The 22547-nt window shown below is 40.4% G+C and overlaps 1 pseudogene; it reads right to left on the bottom strand.

Moving 5' to 3' along the window:
* Positions 1-1137: 1137 nt before the first annotated feature.
* Positions 1138-22398, bottom strand: LOC101595551 (annotated as a pseudogene).
* Between the last annotated feature and the right edge of the window lie 149 nt (positions 22399-22547).

Here is a 22547-nt window from a genome sequence, read left to right on the forward strand (position 1 = left end):
GTTTGAATAAAAATTCATTGTAACATGTTTAAAAGCTGCCTATTAGCCGGATGTGATGGCATACGCCTTTAATCCCAGCACTCGGGAGACAGAAGTAGGAAGATCACTGTGAGATCGAGGCCACCCTGACACTACATAGTGAATTCCAGGTCAGCCTGGGCTAGAGTGAGACCCTACCTTGAAAAAAGAGCTGCCTACTAAACTGGGCCTAGTAACCTATGAGGTGGAGATAGAAGGATCAGAAATTCAAGGTTATCCTCAGCTACATAGAGAGATTAAGGCCAGTGTGGAATGCATGAGGCCCTGTTACAAAAGTAAATAAATAAAAGGCTACCTATTTGTTGAACATTGAAGCCATATAAACAAAATTCAAGTTTTCTTCCATGTAAATAGATGATGAAGGTTTTCTTATTTAGGTATCAATCAGTAGTGATAAGTTTTCATTGTGTTACCATGTATCCTGTCATCTAGTATTTAGGCTTCTACTTACGCCAGGTATAAATTTGTGGGTGACTTCAGGGATATAGCAGGTAGCAGGTCCTCAGAAAATGCTAGGATTGAGGTAAATCCTGATGCTCTCAGGAAAATAAGAGTTTACCCACCTCTTTACCATATACCTAAATAAATAAGATGTTTTATTGGACTTTATTTTTAGGAATTGATTCACATAAAATAAATATATGAATCCTCCTATAAGTGAAATTTATTTTTAATGCTTGCTGCAGAGGTAATGATGCCCTAACAAGTGGTATATGATTCAGGACTTTTCTCATCAGTTACTGCCCAGTGAGTGTGCACTATATGCAAAGGAATCGTCTTGACTTTCTAAACTTGAGAGGTGAGCTTAACTAAATTTGGCCTGATGGTAAAAAAAAAAAAATCACTTTTTCTCCTTATTTTGTAACATTGGTAGGCTGAATTATCTTAATAGATTGTGTGTGCTAGAATGTTTGTAAAGTTAGGTACTTGTAAGAAAGTGGTTTGTTTGCCTGCCTGAAAGCAAATGGACTCTTAAGGGCCATTCTCTTGTACTTTGGAAAGAAGAGGAATCTGGGCCCTGACTGACAGTGCTTTTTTTCCAGAAACAGATCAAGGAATGAAGGGTTTCCCTAAAATGTGACACACTAGAAGTCCTGACTATGAGGAGTAGGTTTCGGGAAAGAACTTTCCCCAAACAGACTCCCCAGTACTTTCGCACTCCTCATTCCTCCAGCTGAGCTTTGGCTGTGTGAACATAAGAAACCAGTTCTAGTTAAGGAGCTAATCATGGTGCCAGACATTCTGTTCTTTTAAATTTTTAACTTTTGGTTTGCTTTGTTTCTCGAGGTAGGGTCTCATTCTAGTCAAGGCTGACCTGGAATCTCAGGGTGGCCTTGAACTCATGGTGATCCTCCTACCTCTTCCTCCCTAGTGCTGGGATTAAAGGCGTGCACCACCACACCTATTTGTGTTTGTTTTTGTTTTTGTTTTTTTGAGGTAGGGTCTCACTCTGGCCCAGGCTGACCTGGAATTCACTATCTAGTCTCAGGCTGGCCTCAAACTCATGGAAATCCTCCTACCTCTGCCTCCCAAGTTCTGGGATTAAAGGTTTGTGCCACCACGCCTGGCATAAGTTTATTTTTTTATACTCCATTAGTGCTGAGTATGTATTTATAGATGATGGGGGATTTATTTGGGTGGCTAATAGTTGTGAGCTTTTAAACCTGAATCAGGAGCTTTAGGAGATGAGTGCTAGATAGTCTCCACTGCATATACCTCCAATGTTTTAAGAGATTGTTGTTTGTATTTTAGAAGACATACTGTAAATGTGCACTAATTTTGTGAAAATATATTTCTCTATGTATGCACAGTGAAAGTAAGATCATATGCCATAAATAAATACTTATTTCTGAGTGGTAGAATTATAATGGTCAGAGCCCCTTTCCATCCTTCCCCGAAATACACAGATCCCAGGAAATTGCTTGGTACCTGGGAGGGACATTGTTGTCTTCATCCCATTGTAGTCACTATGCTCCTTAGCAACTAACTTTTTTGGGGGGGTGTGGGGTTCGAAGTAGGGTTTCACTTGAGCTCAGGCTGACCTGGAATTCACTATGTAGTCTCAGGGTGGCCTCAAACCCATGGTGATCCTCCTACCTCTGCCTCCCTAGTGCTGGGATTAAAGGCATACACTACCATGCCCAGCAACAACTAACTTTTAAGTGGTCCATGGAAGACAAAGGGCAGTACAGATTCAATATTCTGGCCTGGTAGTTTCTACTCCTAAAGCCACAGTGCTTTGAAGTTCATATTGCTCCTACACTCTGGCCTACTGACCTATTCTTTACTTTCTCCATTCCTTTCTTTTTCCCTTCTCCTTTCTTTCCTTCCCTGACATTTGAAGAGATTTTTCTTAAAAACATATTTGTTTTATTTTATTTTGAGAAAGAGAAAGAGGCAGACAGAACGGGTGCTCCAGGGCTCTAGCCACTGCAAACAAACTCCAGACACAAGCGCTATTTGTGCATCTGCCTTATGTGGGTACTGAGGAATCAAACCTGGGTTCTTAGGCTTCTCAGGCAAGTGCCTTAAAGCCATCTCTCCAGCCCAAGGGATTTTCCTTTTCTAAAACTGAAATGGTATGAAAACTAGAATAGTTTGATTGTAAGCAATACCTCTTTTCTTCAGATGATGGACAAAATTCCAGTCAGTGGAGGGAGTTGATTTTCTCAAGGTAGCTCTGTTTCCTCATTTGGAAAGTAGGGTAAATGCTGCTGTATCCTAGTACATTGCCCACCACAGCCACCAGTTAACAGTGGCATGTGGACCCTGCCTAGTGATCCTTGCTGTGACTAACAGCTTTCCTTTAAGCAAATACCTTTTCCTAACCTAGTCTAGCGAAACAACTCAGAACAAAGCTACCATCCTATGTATTCCAACAGCCTACATCCCCACAATGGCAGTTAGCCAAAGGGTGGCTTTTAGTAGCCCACAATTTGGGCCACAGGGCTTTAATGACAATGGACTGAGCCCTACTCATGAATCCACAGTAAGTAGTAAGTGCTATGAGGGGAAAGGAGAGTGTTCTGTCTAAATAAATCAGTCTGAGGTTCTTGAACACATGACAAGTTCATTTTTTTTTCCCCACAGAGGACCTTAGTCTTTCCTTCTATAAAGGGTTATTTGAAACACTCCTCAGTGCTCTGAGGGCTCCCCTGCCAGGTGCTGTCTGTATAGGCTTCCTGTTCACTACAGAAAAGTAGAGAGTACACTTCCTAGTTATCTCTCCTTTCTCACTTAGGCAATTGGTACCAACTGTCAAGTGAACGCTAGCAAAAATTTGGGAGTCCAAAAATTTGGAGTCCAGAATTTGCAGTTCTGGGCTGGAGAGATGGCTTAGCAGTTAAGCGCTTGCCTGTGAAGCCTAAGGACCCCGGTTCGAGGCTCCATTCCCCAGGACCCACATTAGCCAGATGCACAAGGGGGTGCACGCATCTGGAATTCGTTTGCAGTGGCTGGAAGCCCTGGCATGCCCATTCTCTCCCTCTCTCTCCCTCTCCTTCTCCCTCTCCTTCTGTCTCCCTCTCTCTCTCTGTCTGTCACTCTCAAATAAAAATGAACCAAAAAATTTGCAATTCTGAAATTCACAGGGCTCTCAAAACTAATTTTTCTCAAGTTGCCTGCCAAACTAATTTAGCAATAAAATCTAGTTTGAGAACTAAATATGAATTCATTTTATTGTGGATCTGGGTGATTTTTACCATAACATTCTATTTTGGACTCATGCTGCCAATATTTTTTAAAACACATTTCTCTAAAATTCTGGCTATTAGTTGGGCGTGACGGTGCACGCCTTTAATCCCAGCACTCAGAAGGCAGAGATAGGAGGATGGCTGTGAGTTCGAGGCCACCCTGAGTGAATCCCAGGTCAGCCTGAGCTAGAATAAGACCCTATCTTGGAAAAAAAAAAAAAAAAGTAAAATTCTGGCTATAAGGTTTGTAATAAGGATGGTACACCTGTAAGATTTAATGTTTTTAATTTTTTTGTTTATTTATTTATTTGTATGAGAGAGATTGACAGTGAAAGAGGCAGAGGGAGAGAATGGGCACACCAGGGCTTCCAGCCACTGCAAACAAACTCCAGATGCGTGCACCCCCTTGTGCATCTGGCTAACGTGGGTCCTGGGGAATCCAGCCTCGAACTGGGGTTCTTAGGCTTCATAGGCAAGCGCTTAACCACTTAGCCATCTCTCCAGCCCAAGATTTAATTTTTTTTTTTTCAAGGTACAGTGTCACTCTAGCCCAAGCTGACCTGGAATTTACTATGTAGTCTCAGGCTAGCCTTGAACTCACACTGATATTCCTACCCCAGCCTTCCAAGTGCTGGGAGATTTATTTTAAAACTGCAAACAGGTCAAGGTCCAATGCCCTATGGGAACAAGAGATGTCCTGTGTTTGATCTCAGTCTTCACAGGCCTATGACACTAGCCCAATAAGCATCATCCTTACTTTTGACAGTCAGTTTGGGGTTTCTGCTTATTGAAAAATTACACAAATAGTGGGTTGCCATAAGATATCCCCAAAAGCTAATGTGTTTGAACACTTGGTCCCCAGCTGTTTGGGAAGGTGGTTGAACCTTTAGAACCTGGAGTCTTCTTGGAGGAAGTATGTTACAGATTGGCTTTGCTTATTATTATTTTTTTTTAATTTTTATTTATTTATTTGAGAGCAACAGACACAGAGAGAAAGATAGAGAGAGAGAATGGGCACGCCAGGGCTTCCAGCCTCTGCAAACGAACTCCAGACGCGTGCGCCCCCTTGTGCATCTGGCTAATGTGGGACCTGGGGAACCGAGCCTCGAACCGGGGTCCTTAGGCTTCACAGGCAAGCGCTTAAACGCTCAGCCATCTCTCCAGCCCTGCTTATTATTCTTTCCTTCCTGCTGATGTGCCTCCACTTTTGTTCTGCCATACCTTCGCTACCATAATGGAATCTACTCTCTAGAACTGTAAGCTGAAATAAATCATTTCCTTCCCAAAATTATCAGGTATTTTGTCCCAACAATAAGAAAATAACTGATACAACAGTTAAAAGGCACTTGCTTACAAGGCCAGTAGGCCTAGGTTCTATCCCCAAGCCACCCACATGAGAGATTTAAAAAAAAAAAAAAAAAAGAGTGGCATAGGTGTCAGATGTGTTATTTACAGTGGAATGAGACCCTTGCTTGTTCTCATATTCTCTCTCATAAATAATACGTTTGAAAATTTTGGTTTTGTTTTTCAAGGTAAGGTCTTGGTCTAGTCCGGGCTGACCTGGAATTAGCCTCAGCCTGGCCTTGAACTTCACAGTGGTCCTCCTACCTCATCCTCCCAAGTGCTGGAATTAAAGGTATGTACTACTATGCCAGCTTTAAATTAAATATATATATTTATATATATATGAGAGAGAGAGAAAGGCAGAGTGAATATTAGGCTACTGGGTCCTCCCATCACTGTATACAAACTTTGGATCATAATCTGCTTTCTGCATCTGGCTTTACGTGGTTATTGAGGAACTGAACCCAGGCCTTCAGGCATTGCAAGCAAGTGTCTTGAACTGCTAAGCCATCTGTGCCCCAGCCTGAAATAAATATTTCTTTTTATGGACCATTTGTTTTGTCATAGGCAGAACATCATGAAATCCAGGCCAGACATGGGTTGAAAATATGCTGTTTTTTCCACTTAAATTGTTTACACCAGCATCTTTAAGTATTCCTGTAACCAGCTGTACTGTTCTTTGCTCCTGCCACAATACTGGCAGAATGATGCCAAGTGAGGGTCTCTGTATGACATTACTCCTTCAGTTTTCTGTGTCTTTTTTACATCAGTGTGTAGTTCTTTTTCATATTTGGGTGGTAGTCTCAGGAGTAGAACTTGATAGGCATCTTTGATCAGTGGGACAACATAGAAATACTTATACAGCAATAAAAAGAACAGCAGGGATAAGCAATGAGCCATCTGTATTGGACTATAAGAATTGTGGCTATATTCACACCAGTACTGCCAAGTGTATCTGCCAGAATATGTGGAACTAACACCCCTCATGTTAGCATTCATGCCTCCATCTGTGGATCCATGGCTCTGACTGTGACCATAGTCACTGTGTCCATGCATATGGTGAGAATTGCTATGGTCAAATGAGTGATAACTTCACTTGAGAAGCTCCATGGCTATGGATGTGGGCACAGCTGAAGGCACAGATACCAGTAAAGTTTATTATCAGCCCTCCAACTGAGAAAGGTATTAACATGTTCATGTCTGATTTTGGAGGGTCAATCTAGTCACTGTCTCCATAAATACAAAAGTCCATTAATAAGTCCAGAGAGAATTTCCATTTGGCCATACCCATAGGAGTAAATGCAAGTTGTTTTCCATTCACTTAGGAGGGCAACAAACAGTCACATGAGCAAAGCAGAGCAGTCAAGAGCATGTGAAAGCCATTTAAGATCAGGTCTAGATTTTTGGGCAGCACACCATAAAACAATTCCACAAAGGTAAAAAGCATATTCAAACATAAGTAAAAGATCCACCTAGTGTCTCTCCTCAAGAATCTAAGTGATTCCTTAATGTAGGGATCTACTGAGAGGTATGCTGAAAAGTATCACCCATGAAGTTGAAAGAGGTTCCTCCAGGAGAATATCCACGAAGGATACCTTTTTGTCCCCTTTTAGAGGGAGATGATAAGATGTTGGCAGACAAAATGAAGAATACAGCACTCACTACCCCTCCTCCAGACAGCCTGGTGTGTTAATAGCCCAAAGCTGGTCTATTAATGAGTTGCATCCAAAAATTTCCAAAAAAGGAGAGCACTAATAAAAATGGAATGGATCTATAGCTGGCACAAATGAAAAGGTCCATCTTGACTGAATAAAGGGAATCCATGAAGAAATCCAGGATTATCCATTGTGAAAGGCATGATGAAAGAAGACAACTTTACTCTCAATTGTTACATAAAGAATGATCATCCATGGGCACAAGAGAAGCACAGAAACAAGCTGGGATATAGAATGAAGATGCTTGGCTCAACTGACATCTATAGAGAGCTTTCTGGAAGCTGGATGAAAACCAACTTTACAACAGAAAGGCAGTACTTAGCAAGAGCACTCCAGCCTTGTGATCTACCACACCTAAGAAGGTGATGGCTGTATAAAGCATGTGAGTTAGAGCACTGTCAAGATGTCCTTAAGGGTGTTCAGCATTTTAGCCATGAGATCATCACTGAAAAGCAATAAACAAATCACAGCAATAATAATAAAAACTCCCGGGCTGGAGAGATGGCTTGCCTATGCCGCCTAAGTACCCTGGTTTGAGGCTCAATTCCCCAGGACCCACATTAGCCAGATGCACAAGGGGGCGCACGCATCTGGAGTTCGTTTGCAGTGGCTGGAAGCCCTGGCACGTCCATTCTCTCTCCCTGCCTGTTTCTCTGTGTCGCTCTCAAATAAATAAGAATAAGCAAAATAATAATAATAATTTTAAAAAATAATAATAAAACTCCCCTTGTATTTGCTGGCATCTTTCAGAACTAGTGAACAAAACACTGAACAGTGAGATAACAATATCACTGTGCTCAAATGGCAGCAGAGTCCTTAGTGGGCCACCAAACCACAAGAGTGAAATGATACAGCCAGTAACTGGATGCTTAAAAAGTTTGATCCTCTGGTGTTTCATAATAGTTATCCAAGAATAAAATGGTTTTTGAAACAAAACCCTAAAATTGTAATTCCAACTTTTAGTATAAAAATGAACTGAATAATGTGAACAGCTTTTAGGAGGTCATATGATTCAAAAAGTCCCACATCCTTGAAAACTTTAGTGAGGGGCTTCTGGGTAAGATGGCAGCATACTAGCTACACCAAAGCAGCCTAGGGAGGGATATAAGCAGAAACCCAGCAAAATACACTCTTCTACTGAAAAGTGAAGGTGTGTAAATTATTATCAAGCACAGCAGAAAAACACAAGAAACCGAGATCTTCCAGAAAGGAGGAAACCAACCAGAATCCCACTAAGGCAAGTAAACCCCAAGCCATGCCTGCCCAAGCAGTGCAGAGCAGCAGGAGCAGAAACCAAGTGAGATTTTCCACTCATATCCATATCCTCACAAAGTCAAGAAACGAAAGGGAAGACAGCAGGGACCACCTGAGCAGCACCATGCATAGCCACCCATTCCCCAACCATCAGGGCCATGAACCTCCAGAGAACTCACTCAACCACAGTTGCACAGCACTGAGAGAGTGCGAGGGTCACTTCTGCTATTTTGTTGGAGTATAAGAGCTACAACTGCCACCCTAGACCCCTACACTGAAGATATATAAAGTCAGATTTACACAACTCAAGATAATGCAGATAATTAGAAAACCCAAGCATCAAATTAACCCAAGATGCAAAAATCTATATTATAATACAAGAAAACACAAAAAATCAAAACAATACAATCCCACCAAATATTATAAATCCATCAGAAATGAATTCCAATGAGACTGCTTTAGGTGAAATGCCTGTCAAAGATTTCAAAAAAAAATCTATGTTCAAAGAAATCAAAGGAATAAAAGAAGAAAATAAACTCCTGAAGGAATCCCAAGAAAAGATAGGCAACAAACTTAATGAAATAAGGAGATCAATATAAGGCATGAGTAAGGAAATAGAACTAATGGAAAAAATATCAATCAGATATACTAGAAATGCGAAAGAGAGTAAGTCAAATAGAAAACTGTAGAAAGTGTCACCAGTAGAATGAATACCTAAACTGTAAGACCAGGTGGCAGATTTGTTACAGTCCAACAAAGAGAGAGACTAATAGGCATGAGTAGGAATTTCGGGACACTATGAAGAGATTAAACATAAGAATTCAGGGCATAGTAGGAGAAGAAGAATTTCACTCCAAAGGCATAATAGGTATTTTCAACAAAATCATAGAAGAAAACTTCCCCAAGTATAGAAAGTGATGCCAGTACACATACAGGAAGCCTATACAATGCCAAATGACAAAATCAGGAAAGAAACTCTCACTGACATATTAAAATTGAACTACAAAACACAAACCAAAGACAGTATTTTGAAAGCAGCTAGAAAAATCAAGTTACATACAAAGGCAAGCCCATCAGGATAACAAGAGATTACGCAACACAAATTTTAAAAGCCAGAAAGGGGGTTGGGGACTGGAGACGTGGCTTAGTGGTTAAGAGCTTGCCTGTGAAGCCTAAGGACCCTGGTTCAAGGCTCGATTCCCCAGTACACACATAAGCCAGATGCACAAGGTGGCACATGCATCTGGAGTTTGTCTATAGTGTCTGAAGGCCCTAGCACACCCATTCTCTCTCTCTCCCTGCCACCTTTCTCTGTCTGTCGCTCTCAAATAAAAAAAAAAAAATTAATTAAAAAAAAAGCCAGAAGGACTTGGAATGATGTGTTGTTCCAAGTTCTGAAAGATAACTGTCACCAAGAGTATTGCAAATCAATCCATCCAAATAGATGAAGAAATAAGGACATTCCACAACAAAAAGAGACTAAAGGAATATATGAAAGGATCCTCCATGTAAAAGAGAGAGAAAAGCACACACGTAAGGAACCTGGAAAAAATAAACCATATGCAAATACTACTTAATACAAGAGAGCAAAGGTAAAACTGGAAGAACTACAAAGCAAGAAAAATGGCTTGAATAAATACACACCCTTCCAATAATAGCTCATTATCAACAACCTTAATGCTACAACCAAAAGACACAGGTTTACAGACTGGGTTAAAAATCAGGATCGGGACTTCTGGTTAAGATGGCAACGTAGGTACCGCACCAAAGAAGCCTAGGGGGGGAAAAAGACCAAAAATCTCAGCAAAATACACACTTTTACTAAAAAGTGAGGTGTATAGGAAATTGAAGCAGCAGCGGAGAAGTAGAAGAGATCCAGAGCATCCAGTGACCACACAGGCCGGCAAAAGTGGCCCCAGTGGCTCTGCTAACTGCGGCAGCGGTGGCGGCACACCAGAAAGCCGCCAGGCTTGGCTCCGGCCGCAGGAAAAGCCAGGTGCGGGGATTTTCCACTCACACGGGCGCTCTCTGCAGCTCAAGAAATGTGAAGGGAGAGTAGCAGTGAGCAACGGAGGAGCAGACCACGAGGTAGAAGAAGACATGGAACAGGGAGAGAACTAGAGCAGCTGCGGCTCCCTCCCCTCACCCACCACCTGAGTCCAGCTCCAGCAAGCAAAGTAGTGGTCCTGGGACCCGGCCACACCAACTTGAGCCGACAGCGGGACCCAAGCAGGAGCAGAGTCTGGCAACAACATCAGCGGCTCCACCACGGTAACAGTGGCCCCAGCAGCAGCAGATCCAGTAGCAGCAGCAGTGGCAGTGACAGACCCAGCAGAGGCAGCTTTACCAGCAGAAGTTCCAGCAGCGGGTGTGCTGATCTTCAGGGCCACAGTTGCCAGGCTTGGTTTGCCCCACAGGAAAAGCCAGTGCCCAGCACCAGAAGTCAGAACAGCAGCCCGACGACAAGGCAGCAACTTGACTGAGACCAAAATCATCCAAGGTAACTGAGATTGCACCAGGGAAGGGTCTCACTTGGTCACAAGCTGACTTGGATCCCTCAACAGACCAGAAATCTTAACCTCTATGTTGATAGAGGATCTGGTTATTATAATAATTACGCTGGCATACATACTTGGAACTGTTTTTGATTGAATGGGTACAGTGTTTAGTTAAATTTTAGAATCTACCTGTATTTTATTCCACTCAGACCACTTAAATACTCCCATAGCAGGGAAACTCAAACCCTAGGAGCACCTTTGTAGATACTCTGAGAGTCTTAACAGCCACACCTAACACCTTAAGCTCCTATCCTGAAAATATATAACATCAAATCAATTGATACAGCTAAGAATACCCAGCTAGCTAGAAAATCTAAGCATTAACTTAATCCAAGATGCAAAAATATATACATTATAGCACAAGAAACATTAAAAAGCAAGATGATACAAATCCACCTAAAAGTATTAATGCATCAGGAATGACCTCCAGTGAGAACAAGTTAGAGGAAATGCCTGAAAAAGATTTCAAAAGAATGATTGTAAACATGTTCAAAGAAGTCAGAGAACAAATCAAAGGAGTCAAAGAGGAACTCATGGAGGAAATCAAAGGAATCAAAGAAGAAGCAGGACACCAATTTCATGAAATAAAGAAGGCAATACAAGAAATAAATAAGGAAATAGAAGTAATAAAGAAGAACCAGTCAGAATTACTAGCAATGAAGAACACAGTTAATGAAATAAAAAACACTGTAGAAAATCTCACCAGTAGAATGGATGAAGGAGAGGACAGAGTATCTAAGCTAGAAGACCAGGTGGCAGATCTAATACAGTCCAACAAAGAGAAAGACAAACTTATAGAAAAGTATGAGTGAGAATTTCAAGATATACGGGCCACTATGAAAGATCAAATATAAGAATTCAGGGCATAGTAGGAGAAGAATTCCACTCCAAAGGCATAGTAGGTGACTTCAACAAAATCATAGAAGAAAATTTCCCCCAAATTGGGAAAGAGGTGCCAATGCAGATACAGGAAGCCTTTAGAACCCCAGCCAGACAAAACCTGGAAAGAACCTCTCCTCGCCATATTATAATCTAACTACCAAACACACAAACCAAAGAAAAAATATTGAAAGCAGTTAGAGGGAAAAATCAAGTTACCTACAAAGGCAAGCCCATCAGGATTACAGCAGATTATTCAACACACACTTTAAAAGCCAGAAGGGCTTGGAGTGATGTATTCCAAGTTCTGAAAGATAACAACTGTCAACCAAGGTTACTTTATCCTGCAAAGCTATCCATTCAAATAGATGGAGAAATAAGGACATTCCATGACAAAAGCAGGTTAAAGGAGTATTTGAAGACAAAACCAGCTCTACAGAAAATACTTGATAGACTCCTCCATGCTGAAGAAAAGGAAAAGCACACATATGAGGAACCTGGAAAAATCAAGCAATACTCAAATACTAGTTAACACAAGAGAGCAAAGGTAGAACTGGAACCACAAGAATAGAAAATGGCAAACATAAATACACACCTTTCAATAATATCACTTAATATCAACGGCCTCAACGCCCCAACAAAGACAGGTTTGCAGACTGAGTTAAAAAGCAGGATCCTACAATTTGTTGTCTCCAAGAAACTCACCTTTCTACAAAGGATAGACATTATCTTAGGGTGAAAGGTTGGAAGACGGTTTTTCAAGCAAATGGGCCTAGAAAACATGCAGGATTTGCTATCCTAATATCTGACAAGGTAGACTTCAGTCCAACGTTAGTCAAGAAAGATAAGGAAGGTCACTGTATTAAGTGCACACTGCAACAGGAGGACATTACAATTCTAAACATATATGCACCTAACATGGGGGCTCCCAAATTCATCAAACAAACACTATTAGAACTAAGGTCACAGATAACACCAAACACAGTGGTGGTGGATGACTTTAAAACCCCACTCTCATCAATTGACAGGTCATCCCGGGAAAAAATAAACAGAGAGGCATCTGGACTAAATGAGGTCATAGAAGGACTGGACCTAACATATATACAGGACATTTCATCCAAATGATGCAGAACATACATTCTTTTCAGCAGCACATGGAACATTCTCTAAAATAGACCATATATTAGGACACAAAGCAAATCTTAACAAATTCAGGAAAATTGAAATAATTCCTTGCATTTTATCTGACCACAATGGAATTAAACTACAAATTAGTAGCAAGAAAGGCTATAGAGCATACACAAAATCATGGAAACTAAACAATACACTACTAAATGAGGAATGGGTCAATGAAGAAATCAAGAAGGAAATCAAAAAAATTATAGTCAAATGATAATGAGAACACAACATACCCAAATCTCTGGGACACAATGAAGGCAGTTCTAAGAGGTAAATTTATAGCCTTAAGGGCCTATTTTAAGAAATTAGAAAGGTCACAAGTAAATGACCTAATGCTTCACCTTAAAGCATTGGAAAAAGAAGAACAAGGCAAACCAAAAATCAGTAGACAGGAAGAAATAATAAAGATTAGTGCAGAAATTAATGAAATAGAAACAAAAAAAAAAAAACCAATCCAAAGAATAAGACAAAGAGTTGGTTCTTTGAAAGGATAAACAAGATTGATAAACCCTTAGCAAATTGACCAAAAGAAAGAGAGAAGAGACACAAATTAATAAAATCAGAGATGAACAAGGTAACATCACAACAGATTCCAGAGAAATTCAAAAAATCATAGGGACATACTATAAAAGCATATATTCCACAAAGTATGAAAATCTGAAAGAAATGGATGCTTTCCTTGATATATATGACCTACCTAAATTAAATCAAGATGAGGTTAATCACTTAAATAGATCTATAACAAGCATGGAGATCCAAACAGTTATCAATAATCTCCCAACTAAAAAATGCCCATGCCCAGAGGGATTCACTGCTGAATTTTATCAGACCTTCAAGGAAGAGCTAAAACCATTGCTTCTTAAGCTTTTCCAGGAAATAGAAAAAGAAGGAATTCTACCAAACTCCTTCTATGAAACCAGCATCACCCTGATACCAAAACCAGGCAAAGATAGAACAAAAAAAGAAAATTACAGACCAATCTCCCTCATGAACATAGATGCAAAAATTCTCAACAAAATATTGGCAAACAGAATACAAGAATATATCAAAAAGATTATTCACCCTGACCAAGTAGGCTTTAATCCAGAGATGCAGGGTTGGTTCAAAATACACAAATCTATAAATGTAATACATCATATAAATGGGTTGAAGGACAAAAATCACATGATCATCTCATTGGACGCAGAGAAAGCATTTGACAAAATCCAACATCCCTTCATGATAAAAGTCCTACAGAGACTGGGAATAGAAGGAACATATCTGAATATAATAAAAGCTATTTATGACAAGCCTACAGCCAACATATTACTAAATGGGGAAAAACTGGCAGCTTTTCCACGAAAATCAGGAACAAGACAAGGGTGTCCACTGTCCCCACTTTTATTTAATATAGTTCTGGCAGCCTTAGCCATAGCAATAATGCAAGAGACACACATAAAAGGGATACAAATTGGAAAGGAAGAGATCAAGTTATCATTATTTGCAGATCACATGGATCTATACATAAAGGACCCTAAAGACTCTACTAGCCAACTGTTAGAGCTGATAACAACCTACAGCCATGTAGCAGGATACAAAATAAATACACAGAAATCAGTAGCCTTCATATATGCTAACAACAAACACACAGAGGATGAAATCAGAGAATCACTCCCATTCACAACTGCATCAAAAAAATAAAGTACCTTGGAATAAACCTAACCAAGGAAGTAAAGAATCTCTACAACGAGAACTTTAAAACACTCAAGTGAGAAATTGCAGAAGACACTAGAAAGTGGAGAAACATCCCTTGTTCCTGGATTGAAGAATCAATATTGTGAAACTGGCAATTTTACCAAAAGCAATCTACACATTTAATGCAATCCCTATCAAAATTCCAAAGGCTTGAATTACATAGACAAAACATTTATGTTAGGAAGATCCTCGGTGCATTAAGTTCTCCTCCAGTGACAGGAAAAAACAGTATTTGAAGAATACATCAGAGACAAATACATCGCAGCCAAAGCTGACTTCAGGATCTTTTGAAAGAGATGAAATTTATCACATGTAGATCTAAATAGCTAATCCAAGAATCTGATCACCTCCTGAAGTATGTAGAAAAAATATTGCAAAATGACAAGCGATATCTAGTATTGGACTGTGTAGCAGAGGAGAGGCGTAAACTTATTGTGGCATATGTTGACAACTTGGATCGCCGGGGTTCACCTCCACCTCCCACAGCATCAGAGCCCACTAGACAATCAACAAAATAATTCTTAGTACTCTTCCCTAGGGTATCTGTTAATTCAAAGAGCTTTCATGAGCCTCTATTCAAGGTTTTACATATATGTGTATTAGTCAACCTATCACAAAACCATCCGAGGAGCAGGATAAGCATTTGTGAGCAGTCTCTGAACAGACACTTGGAAAATACTGATGCTTTTCTTTCTGTGGCATAACTGACATACATACTCAAGTGTAGGCTATCTAGTACATTTAAAATCTTGCGCCCATTCCCTCTCTCTTCCTCTATCTGTCTTTCTCTCTGTGTCTGTCGCTCTCAAATAAATAAATTTAAAAAAGAAAGGGGGGCTGGAGAGATGGTTTAGCAGTTAAGCGCTTGCCTGTGAAGCCTAAGGACCCTGGTTCGAGGCTCGGTTCCCCAGGTCCCACGTTAGCCAGATGCACAAGGGGGCACACATGTCTGGAGTTTGTTTGCAGAGGCTGGAAGCCCTGGCGCACCCATTCTCTCTCTCTTCCTCTATCTGTCTTTCTCTCTGTGTCTGTCGCTCTCAAATAAATAAATTTTTAAAAAAATTAAAATCTTGAAGCTAAGATCATCCATTTATGAGGTGAGGAAGTCAGTGACATGGTGATGTTCTTTCTAACAGTGTTATACATGCAAGCCATAGGAATATTTGTGGTCTGAACTTGCAAGACCACAGACTCCTAAAGAAAACCGATGTTGAGGTTTGCTTTGTTCTGATTTTGTTTCCTAAAGTGGGTAAAAGAGAAAACACTGAAAATTGAATTCTTCCAGAGACTAAGACTATTATAATGGATGTGCTTTTACCTTTGTTTCTAAAGAACAACTTAGTTGCTCACTGATGTGCTCTGATTATCCCCTTTGAATTATAGGCCAGGTCTTGTTGTTTAGCCTAAGAGAAGACTTATTTAGAAATTTCTTCTCAGGTATGGAGCCACATTCATAACTAACATGTTGGCCAGAATAGAACTGCTGGCTAAACATATTTTATTTTCCATGAAATGATCTTTATCAATATTCTTGATTAGACAACAAATTACTTTTCTGGGTGATCCCTATAAATTCTACTCCTGTTTGAATGTTGGAATTTTTTTTCTAAAGTTTAATTTTAAAATATTTGAATGTCAGTTTATGTATTTGAACTACAATAAGCCAACCCTTTTTATATAAAAAAAATTCCAAAGGCATTCTTCATGAAAACAGAAAAAACAATCCAAAAGTTCATTTGGAATCACAAAACTCCTTGAATACCTAAAATAATACTGAGCAACAAAAATAAGGCTGGTGGTATCACCATACCTGATTTTAACCTATACTACAGAGCCATAGTAACAAAAACAGCATGGTACTGGCACAAAAACAGACATGTAGATCAGTGGAACAGAATAGAGGACCCAGATGTAAGTCCAGGTAGCTATAGCCATTCGATGAAAATGCCAAAATACTCATTAGAGAAAAGACAGCCTCTTCAGCAAATGGTGTTGGGAAAACTGGATATATATCTGCAGAAGGATGAAAATAGATTCTCTCTCACCATGCACAAGAATTAAGTCCAAATGGATTAAAGACCTTAACATCAAACCTGAAACTGAAACTGCTAGAGGAAAATGTAGGGGAAGCTTTTCAACATATTGGTCTTGGCAAAGACTTTCTGAATACAACCCCAACTGCTCAGGCAATAAAACCACAGATTAATCACTGGGACCTCATGAAATTACAAAGATTTTGCACCGCAAAGGACACAGTGAAAAAAGCAAAGAGGCAACCTACAGAAAGGGAAAACAATCTTCACCAGCTATATATCTGATAGAGGGTTAATATCTAGGCTATACAAAGAATTCAAAAAGTTAAATAATAAGGAATCAAACAAGCCAATCTAAAAATGGGCTATGGAGCTAAATAGAGCATTCTCAAAGGAAGAAATACGAATGGGATATAAGCATCTAAAAAAATGTTCCATGTCACTAGTCATCAGGAAAATGCAGATTAAAACTACATTGAGATTCCATCTCACTCCTGTCAGATTGGCTACCATCATGAAAACAAATGATCATAAATGTTGGCGGGGATGTGGAAAAAGAGGAACCCTTCTACATTGCTGGTGGGAATGCAGTCTGGTCCAGCCATTGTGGAAATCAGTGTGGAGGTTCCTCAAACAGCTAAAGATTGATCTACCATATGACCCAGCTATAGCACTCCTAGGCATATATCCTAGGGACTCATCTCATTTCCTTAGAAGTACGTGCTCAACCATGTTTATTGCTGCTCAATTTATAACAGCTGGGAAATGGAACCAGCTTAGATGTCCCTCAACTGATGAATGGATAATGAAGATGTGGCACATTTATACAATGGAGCTCTACTCAGCGGTAAAGAAAAATGAAGTTATGAAATTTGCAAAATATGGATGGATCTGGAAAGGATTATACTAAGTGAGGTAACCCAGGCCCAGAAAGCCAAGTGCCACATGTTCTCCCTCATATGTGGATCCTAGCTACAGATGATTCGGCTTCTGCGTGAGAAGGAAAATACTTATTAGCAGAGGCCAGTAAGTTAAAAAGGAGATATAAAGGGAAGAGAAAGGAAGGGAGGAGGGTAATTAATAGGTTGGTATTGTATATATGTAAGTACAAGGATTGAGATGGGGAGGTAATATGATGGAGAATGGAATTTCAAAGGGGAAAGTGTGGGTGCTAATAAAAATTGTGAAAAGAAAAAAAAATTATTATTTTTTATTTATTTGACAGAGAAAGAGGGAGAGAGAATGAATAGGAGCACCAGGGCCTCCAGCCACTGCAAAGGAACTCCTGACATGTGTGCCCCGTGGTGCATCTGGCTAACATGGGTCCTGGGGAATTGAATCTAGATTCTTTGGCTTTGCAGGCAAACACCGTAACCATTAAGCCATCCCTCCAGCCCCACTAGCTGGCTTTGAACACTTTAAGCTCATCTCAACTACAAGATCCACCACCCAGCAATACACCTACTATCAAGGCTCCATCTTCCCAAGAGTCCACCTGCTGGACACTAAGGAGGAAGCTTAATAAAAAAATACCTGAGGCTAGGCTGGATAGATTGCTCAGTGGTTAAGACACTGCCCGCAAAGCCTAAGGATGAGTACCCATGTATAGCCAGATGCATTAGGTATCCATGTATCTCCAGTTCATTTGCAGTGGCTAGAGGCCATGGTATTCCTCTTCTCTCTCTCTTTCTCTAGCCCTCACCCTCTCTCTCTCTCTCTCTCTCTCTCTCTCTCAAATAAATAATATATTAAAAATACCTGAGGCTATGGAGGATATTTACATTCAAACCACCACAGCATTGCAGCAATAAACCTGATCATATGGTTACTAATGTCTTTCAGAACTGGTTTGTGGGAGAAATGTGGGAAGAATGTAAAACTTGGGAGTACAGAAGACCTAATGAAGGAAAATAGGAGAAAACTTTTTTGTTGTTGTTGTGAGGTAGGGTCTCACTCTAGCTCAGGCTGACCTGGAATTCACTATGGAGGCTCAGGGTGGCCTTGGACTCACAGCGATCCTCCTACCTTTGACTCCCAAGTGCTGAGATTAAAGGCGTGTGCCACCACGCCCGGCTTGGAGAAAACTTTTTTAAGGCAGGTTCATTTAGTGATTGAGGCTCAAAGAAAACCATGTGAGATGTCACCTAACCCTGAAACAAAAACTAAACTTGGCAAAAATGAAACTTGTCTAATTGGGACCTATCTACAGCACACCCTGCAGCCCACAGTCTACTGTGCTACCTGTGTGTGTTTCATCCTCCAAAGTTACTAGCCAATCTGGTCTTCCGCTTACATACCTGCATCTGATTCTATAACGGCTGTGGCCTTGCAGCCTCTCCCTCTCTTTTCTCTCTGGACTTGACCTTAGGTGGGTATGACTCTCCCTTTGGGTTATAAGGATACATGCGTGAGTTGTGAGTCTGGCTTCTCCCTCACCCAGCCTGGTTGGGTTGGGGGAAGGGTTGAAGAATAAAAGTGTGGGTCTTAGGGAATCGAATCTGGGTCCTTTGGCTTTGCAGGCAAATGCCTTAACCACCAAGCAATCCCTCCAGCCCTAATTTCTTTAAACTTGGAGTAATCATGAGTGTAACTCTTTTCATTACTCATTTTTCTTCAGAATCTCTTGGTTTCTGCTTTGATATCTGCCCTCTCATTTTTTTTCCTTGAGCATCACCATTTGCCCTCTTCACTTCTCTACACACACATGGCTACTGCCATGCAGGTTCTTCCCAAGTTTCCCTACACAAGCTCCTAGATTCTACTTTCCACATGCCAGCACCTTTACTCTAATCTGTGTCTCTTAAGTCACCATGCTTGCAGCTTTACTCTAAATTCTCTTTGAAAGCCTGTTTCTCTGAAGCCACATGCTTATGGTTCTACTCCAGTTTTTCCCCCCAAAATTTCAACTTCTCTTAAACAAACCTTATAAACTATGCAATGTTTCCATATGAGAACATGCTTCCTAAATTCCACAATTTGTGAGTTCTTCCTAAATAAACTCAATAATTCATAATTTATCCTTCTTAAGTCAATCTTTATCAATTCTCTGTTAAAGGTAGAAGAGAACACAAAACTTGGGGTTCATAAATTCTGGGAGACCCCTCCTGAATCCCCACATCCTGCATCATTACAGTGCTATAAGCAGAGCTTGATGAGCCATTGTGGTGGGATTTAGAAGGCCAAAATGCCAAAGAAATGCAGACAGTGAAAGCCTGACTCCTTCTGAAGGGAAACCTTATGGTCTCTAAAGAACTGGACTATAGACAGTTCATGTGACATTCTAGCAAATTATCTGGGGGCATTCTGTCCAAGTCCTGAGAATTTGAGAAAGGTTAAATTTAAAAGTCACAGGTTAATGTGCTTATCAGAGGAAATTGCAAGGCAGGAAAACATTTGTTTGTGGCATAAATTTTCTTAGGAACTTTGATTCAGATTTATAATGAAAATGTAAAATGGTCCAGACATGGTGGCACACACTTGGGAGGCAGAGGTAGGAGGATCACTGTGAGTTTGAGGTCGCCCTGAAACTACATAATGAATTCCAAGTCAGCCTGGGCTAGTGTAAGTCTCTACCTTAAAAAAAAAAAAAAAAAAAAAAAAAGTAAAATGCAGAGAGAAAAAAAAAAAAGATAAGAATGAAAACAATACAAAGTTCAGCACAGAAATGTGAGCAAATTTAAGGTCTCAAACAGAGACTGCAGCCCCATTAGCTGTAAATGCTATGATTACCACCATTTAAGATGAATTATCTGCTCTGCACTGGGGTAATGGGCCCAACCCATTGGAGGCTTAAAACAGGGAGAATAAGATTTTTTTAAATTTCTATTTATTTATTTAAGAGAGAGGGTGGGAGAAAGATATAAACAGATAAAGAACAAGCACACCAGGGCCTTTGGCTTCTGCAAACAAATGCCAGACACATGTGCCACCTTGTGCATCTGGCTTACATGGGGTCCTAGGGAATCAAACCTGGATTCTTTGGCTTTGCAGGTAAGTGCCTTAACCGCTAAACCATCTCTCCAGCTCAAGAATGAGAATTCTTTTGAAAGGAAAAGGCCTGCAGGAACAATGCTAAAAGGAGTCTCTGCTCCCCAAGGTCAGCATCCAGAAGCTGCTTCAGCTGTGTTCCATGGTGCCAGGCTTCTGACCTGACAGCGGAACTTGGCAGCATCACCCACATAGTATTGGTTTTGGAAAAATAAGCTGCAAGATGGTCAGGGAATATTGTACCACAGTTCCAGAGAGCCACTGAGGCTAAAGCAATGTTAGCAGTCAGAGTACTTGCACACAGACCCTATGAGGCCACTACTTGGATCTGTGAAGGCGAACCTTCACTTGTAAGAGAAACCCTCAGGGTGTCAGAGATGCCAAGTCCATGGGACATCTGCCAAGAAAAGCTATGGGCACAGGGTGACTTCTACCTGGAAGAGAAACTATAAGCAGCAGAGTTTTGTAGCCCAGGTTATCCCATCTGAAGATGCAGACACCAGGCATGGAACTGCTGTTTATGGGTTTCTGTCTTGCTTTGGTCCAACTTTTCCTTAGCGTGCTTCCTTTCCTTCCTATTGGAATGGAAATGATTACTCTGTGCCATTATACCTGCTACTATATAATTTGTGATTTTATTTCACAAGGCTCATAGTTAAGAGACTGACATGAGTCTCAGGTGAGACTTTGTCCTTTTGAACAGTGCTGGAACGGGTAAAGCCTATGAGGACTTTTAAATTGGACTGATGCATTTTGCATTGTGAGATAGATATGGGACCTAAGGGACCCAGGGGAGGAATATTGTGGTTTGAATTTAAAACATCCTCTATAGGCTAATGTGTTTGAACACTTGGTTGCTGTTTGGGGTTGGTGATGGAAGCTTAAGGAGGCAGAGCCTTACAAAAGGAAATAGGTCACTGGAGACCGTTCTTGCAATGTGACTGGTCAGCCATGTTTGCTGTTCTCTCCCTCTTTACTTTCTCTACCTGGATGTGATGTGATACCTGTTTTTTGTTCCTTCCATACTTTCCCACCATGATGGACTCATACCTTCTGGAACTGTATTTCTAAATAAACTCTTTTCTTCCCTAAGTTTTTTCTGGTTAGATATTTTGTCCCAGAAAAAAAAAAAAAAAGGAACTGCAACTTCAAGAGAAGTCTTGAAGCATGGCTAAATTCAAGTGGGAAAGGTGATGTGAAGATAGTATTTTTTAATGTCATTTTTTTTCTTTTGGTTTTTCTTTTTTTAAAATATTTTATTTTTATTTATTTATTTGACAGAGAAAGAGGGAGAGAGAGAATGGGCATGCCAGGGCCTTCAGCCATTGCAAATGAACTCCAGACGCATGCACCCCCTTATGCATCTGGCTAATGTGGGTCCTGGGAATCAAACCTGGGTCCTTTGGCTTTGCAGGCAAATGCCTTAACAATTAAGCCATCCCTCCAGCCCAAAGATAGTATTTTTAAAAATGTGTTTCGAGGCGCTGGAGAGATGGCTTAGTGGTTAAGATGCATGCCTGCGAAGTCAAAGGACCCAGGTTCAATTATCGATGCCCCACATAAGCCAGATGCACATGGTGGCACATGCGTCTGGAGTTTGTTTGCATACCTAGAGGCCCTGGCATGCCCATTCTCTTTCTCCCTAATTAATAAAATAAATCTTTTAAAAAATCTTTAAAGTGTGTTTTGAATAGGATTCTAAATAGTACAAATTTTAAGATATTACTTGGATGAAATGTATGTATGGTTCAAGATTAAAAAAAAATGTATGGCCAGGCTGTGAGCAGTTTGCTCTCATAGGAGTATTTAGAAATATGAATAAACATTAAGTTTGGCTGTAAGATTAAGTCCATTGCTTCCTATTGGTTTCAGGATTGACCTTTTGAACATCATTATCATGAACATCAGCTAACCCTGGTTCAGAAAACTTTTCCGGAGCTTGTGTAACTATTGATGAGGTGATCTGAATATAAATGTCCCCCATGGCCTCAAGTTTTTTCTTTTTATTTGGTTTGTTTTGGTTTGTCAAGGTAGAGTATCTAGACCAGACTGACCTGGAATTCAATATGTAGCCTGGCAGGACAGGGGGCAACTTGAACTCACTATGACTCACCTACCTCTGTCTGGAGTGTT

Source organism: Jaculus jaculus, chromosome 5, assembly GCF_020740685.1.
Source record: "Jaculus jaculus isolate mJacJac1 chromosome 5, mJacJac1.mat.Y.cur, whole genome shotgun sequence".
NCBI lineage: Eukaryota > Metazoa > Chordata > Mammalia > Rodentia > Dipodidae > Jaculus > Jaculus jaculus.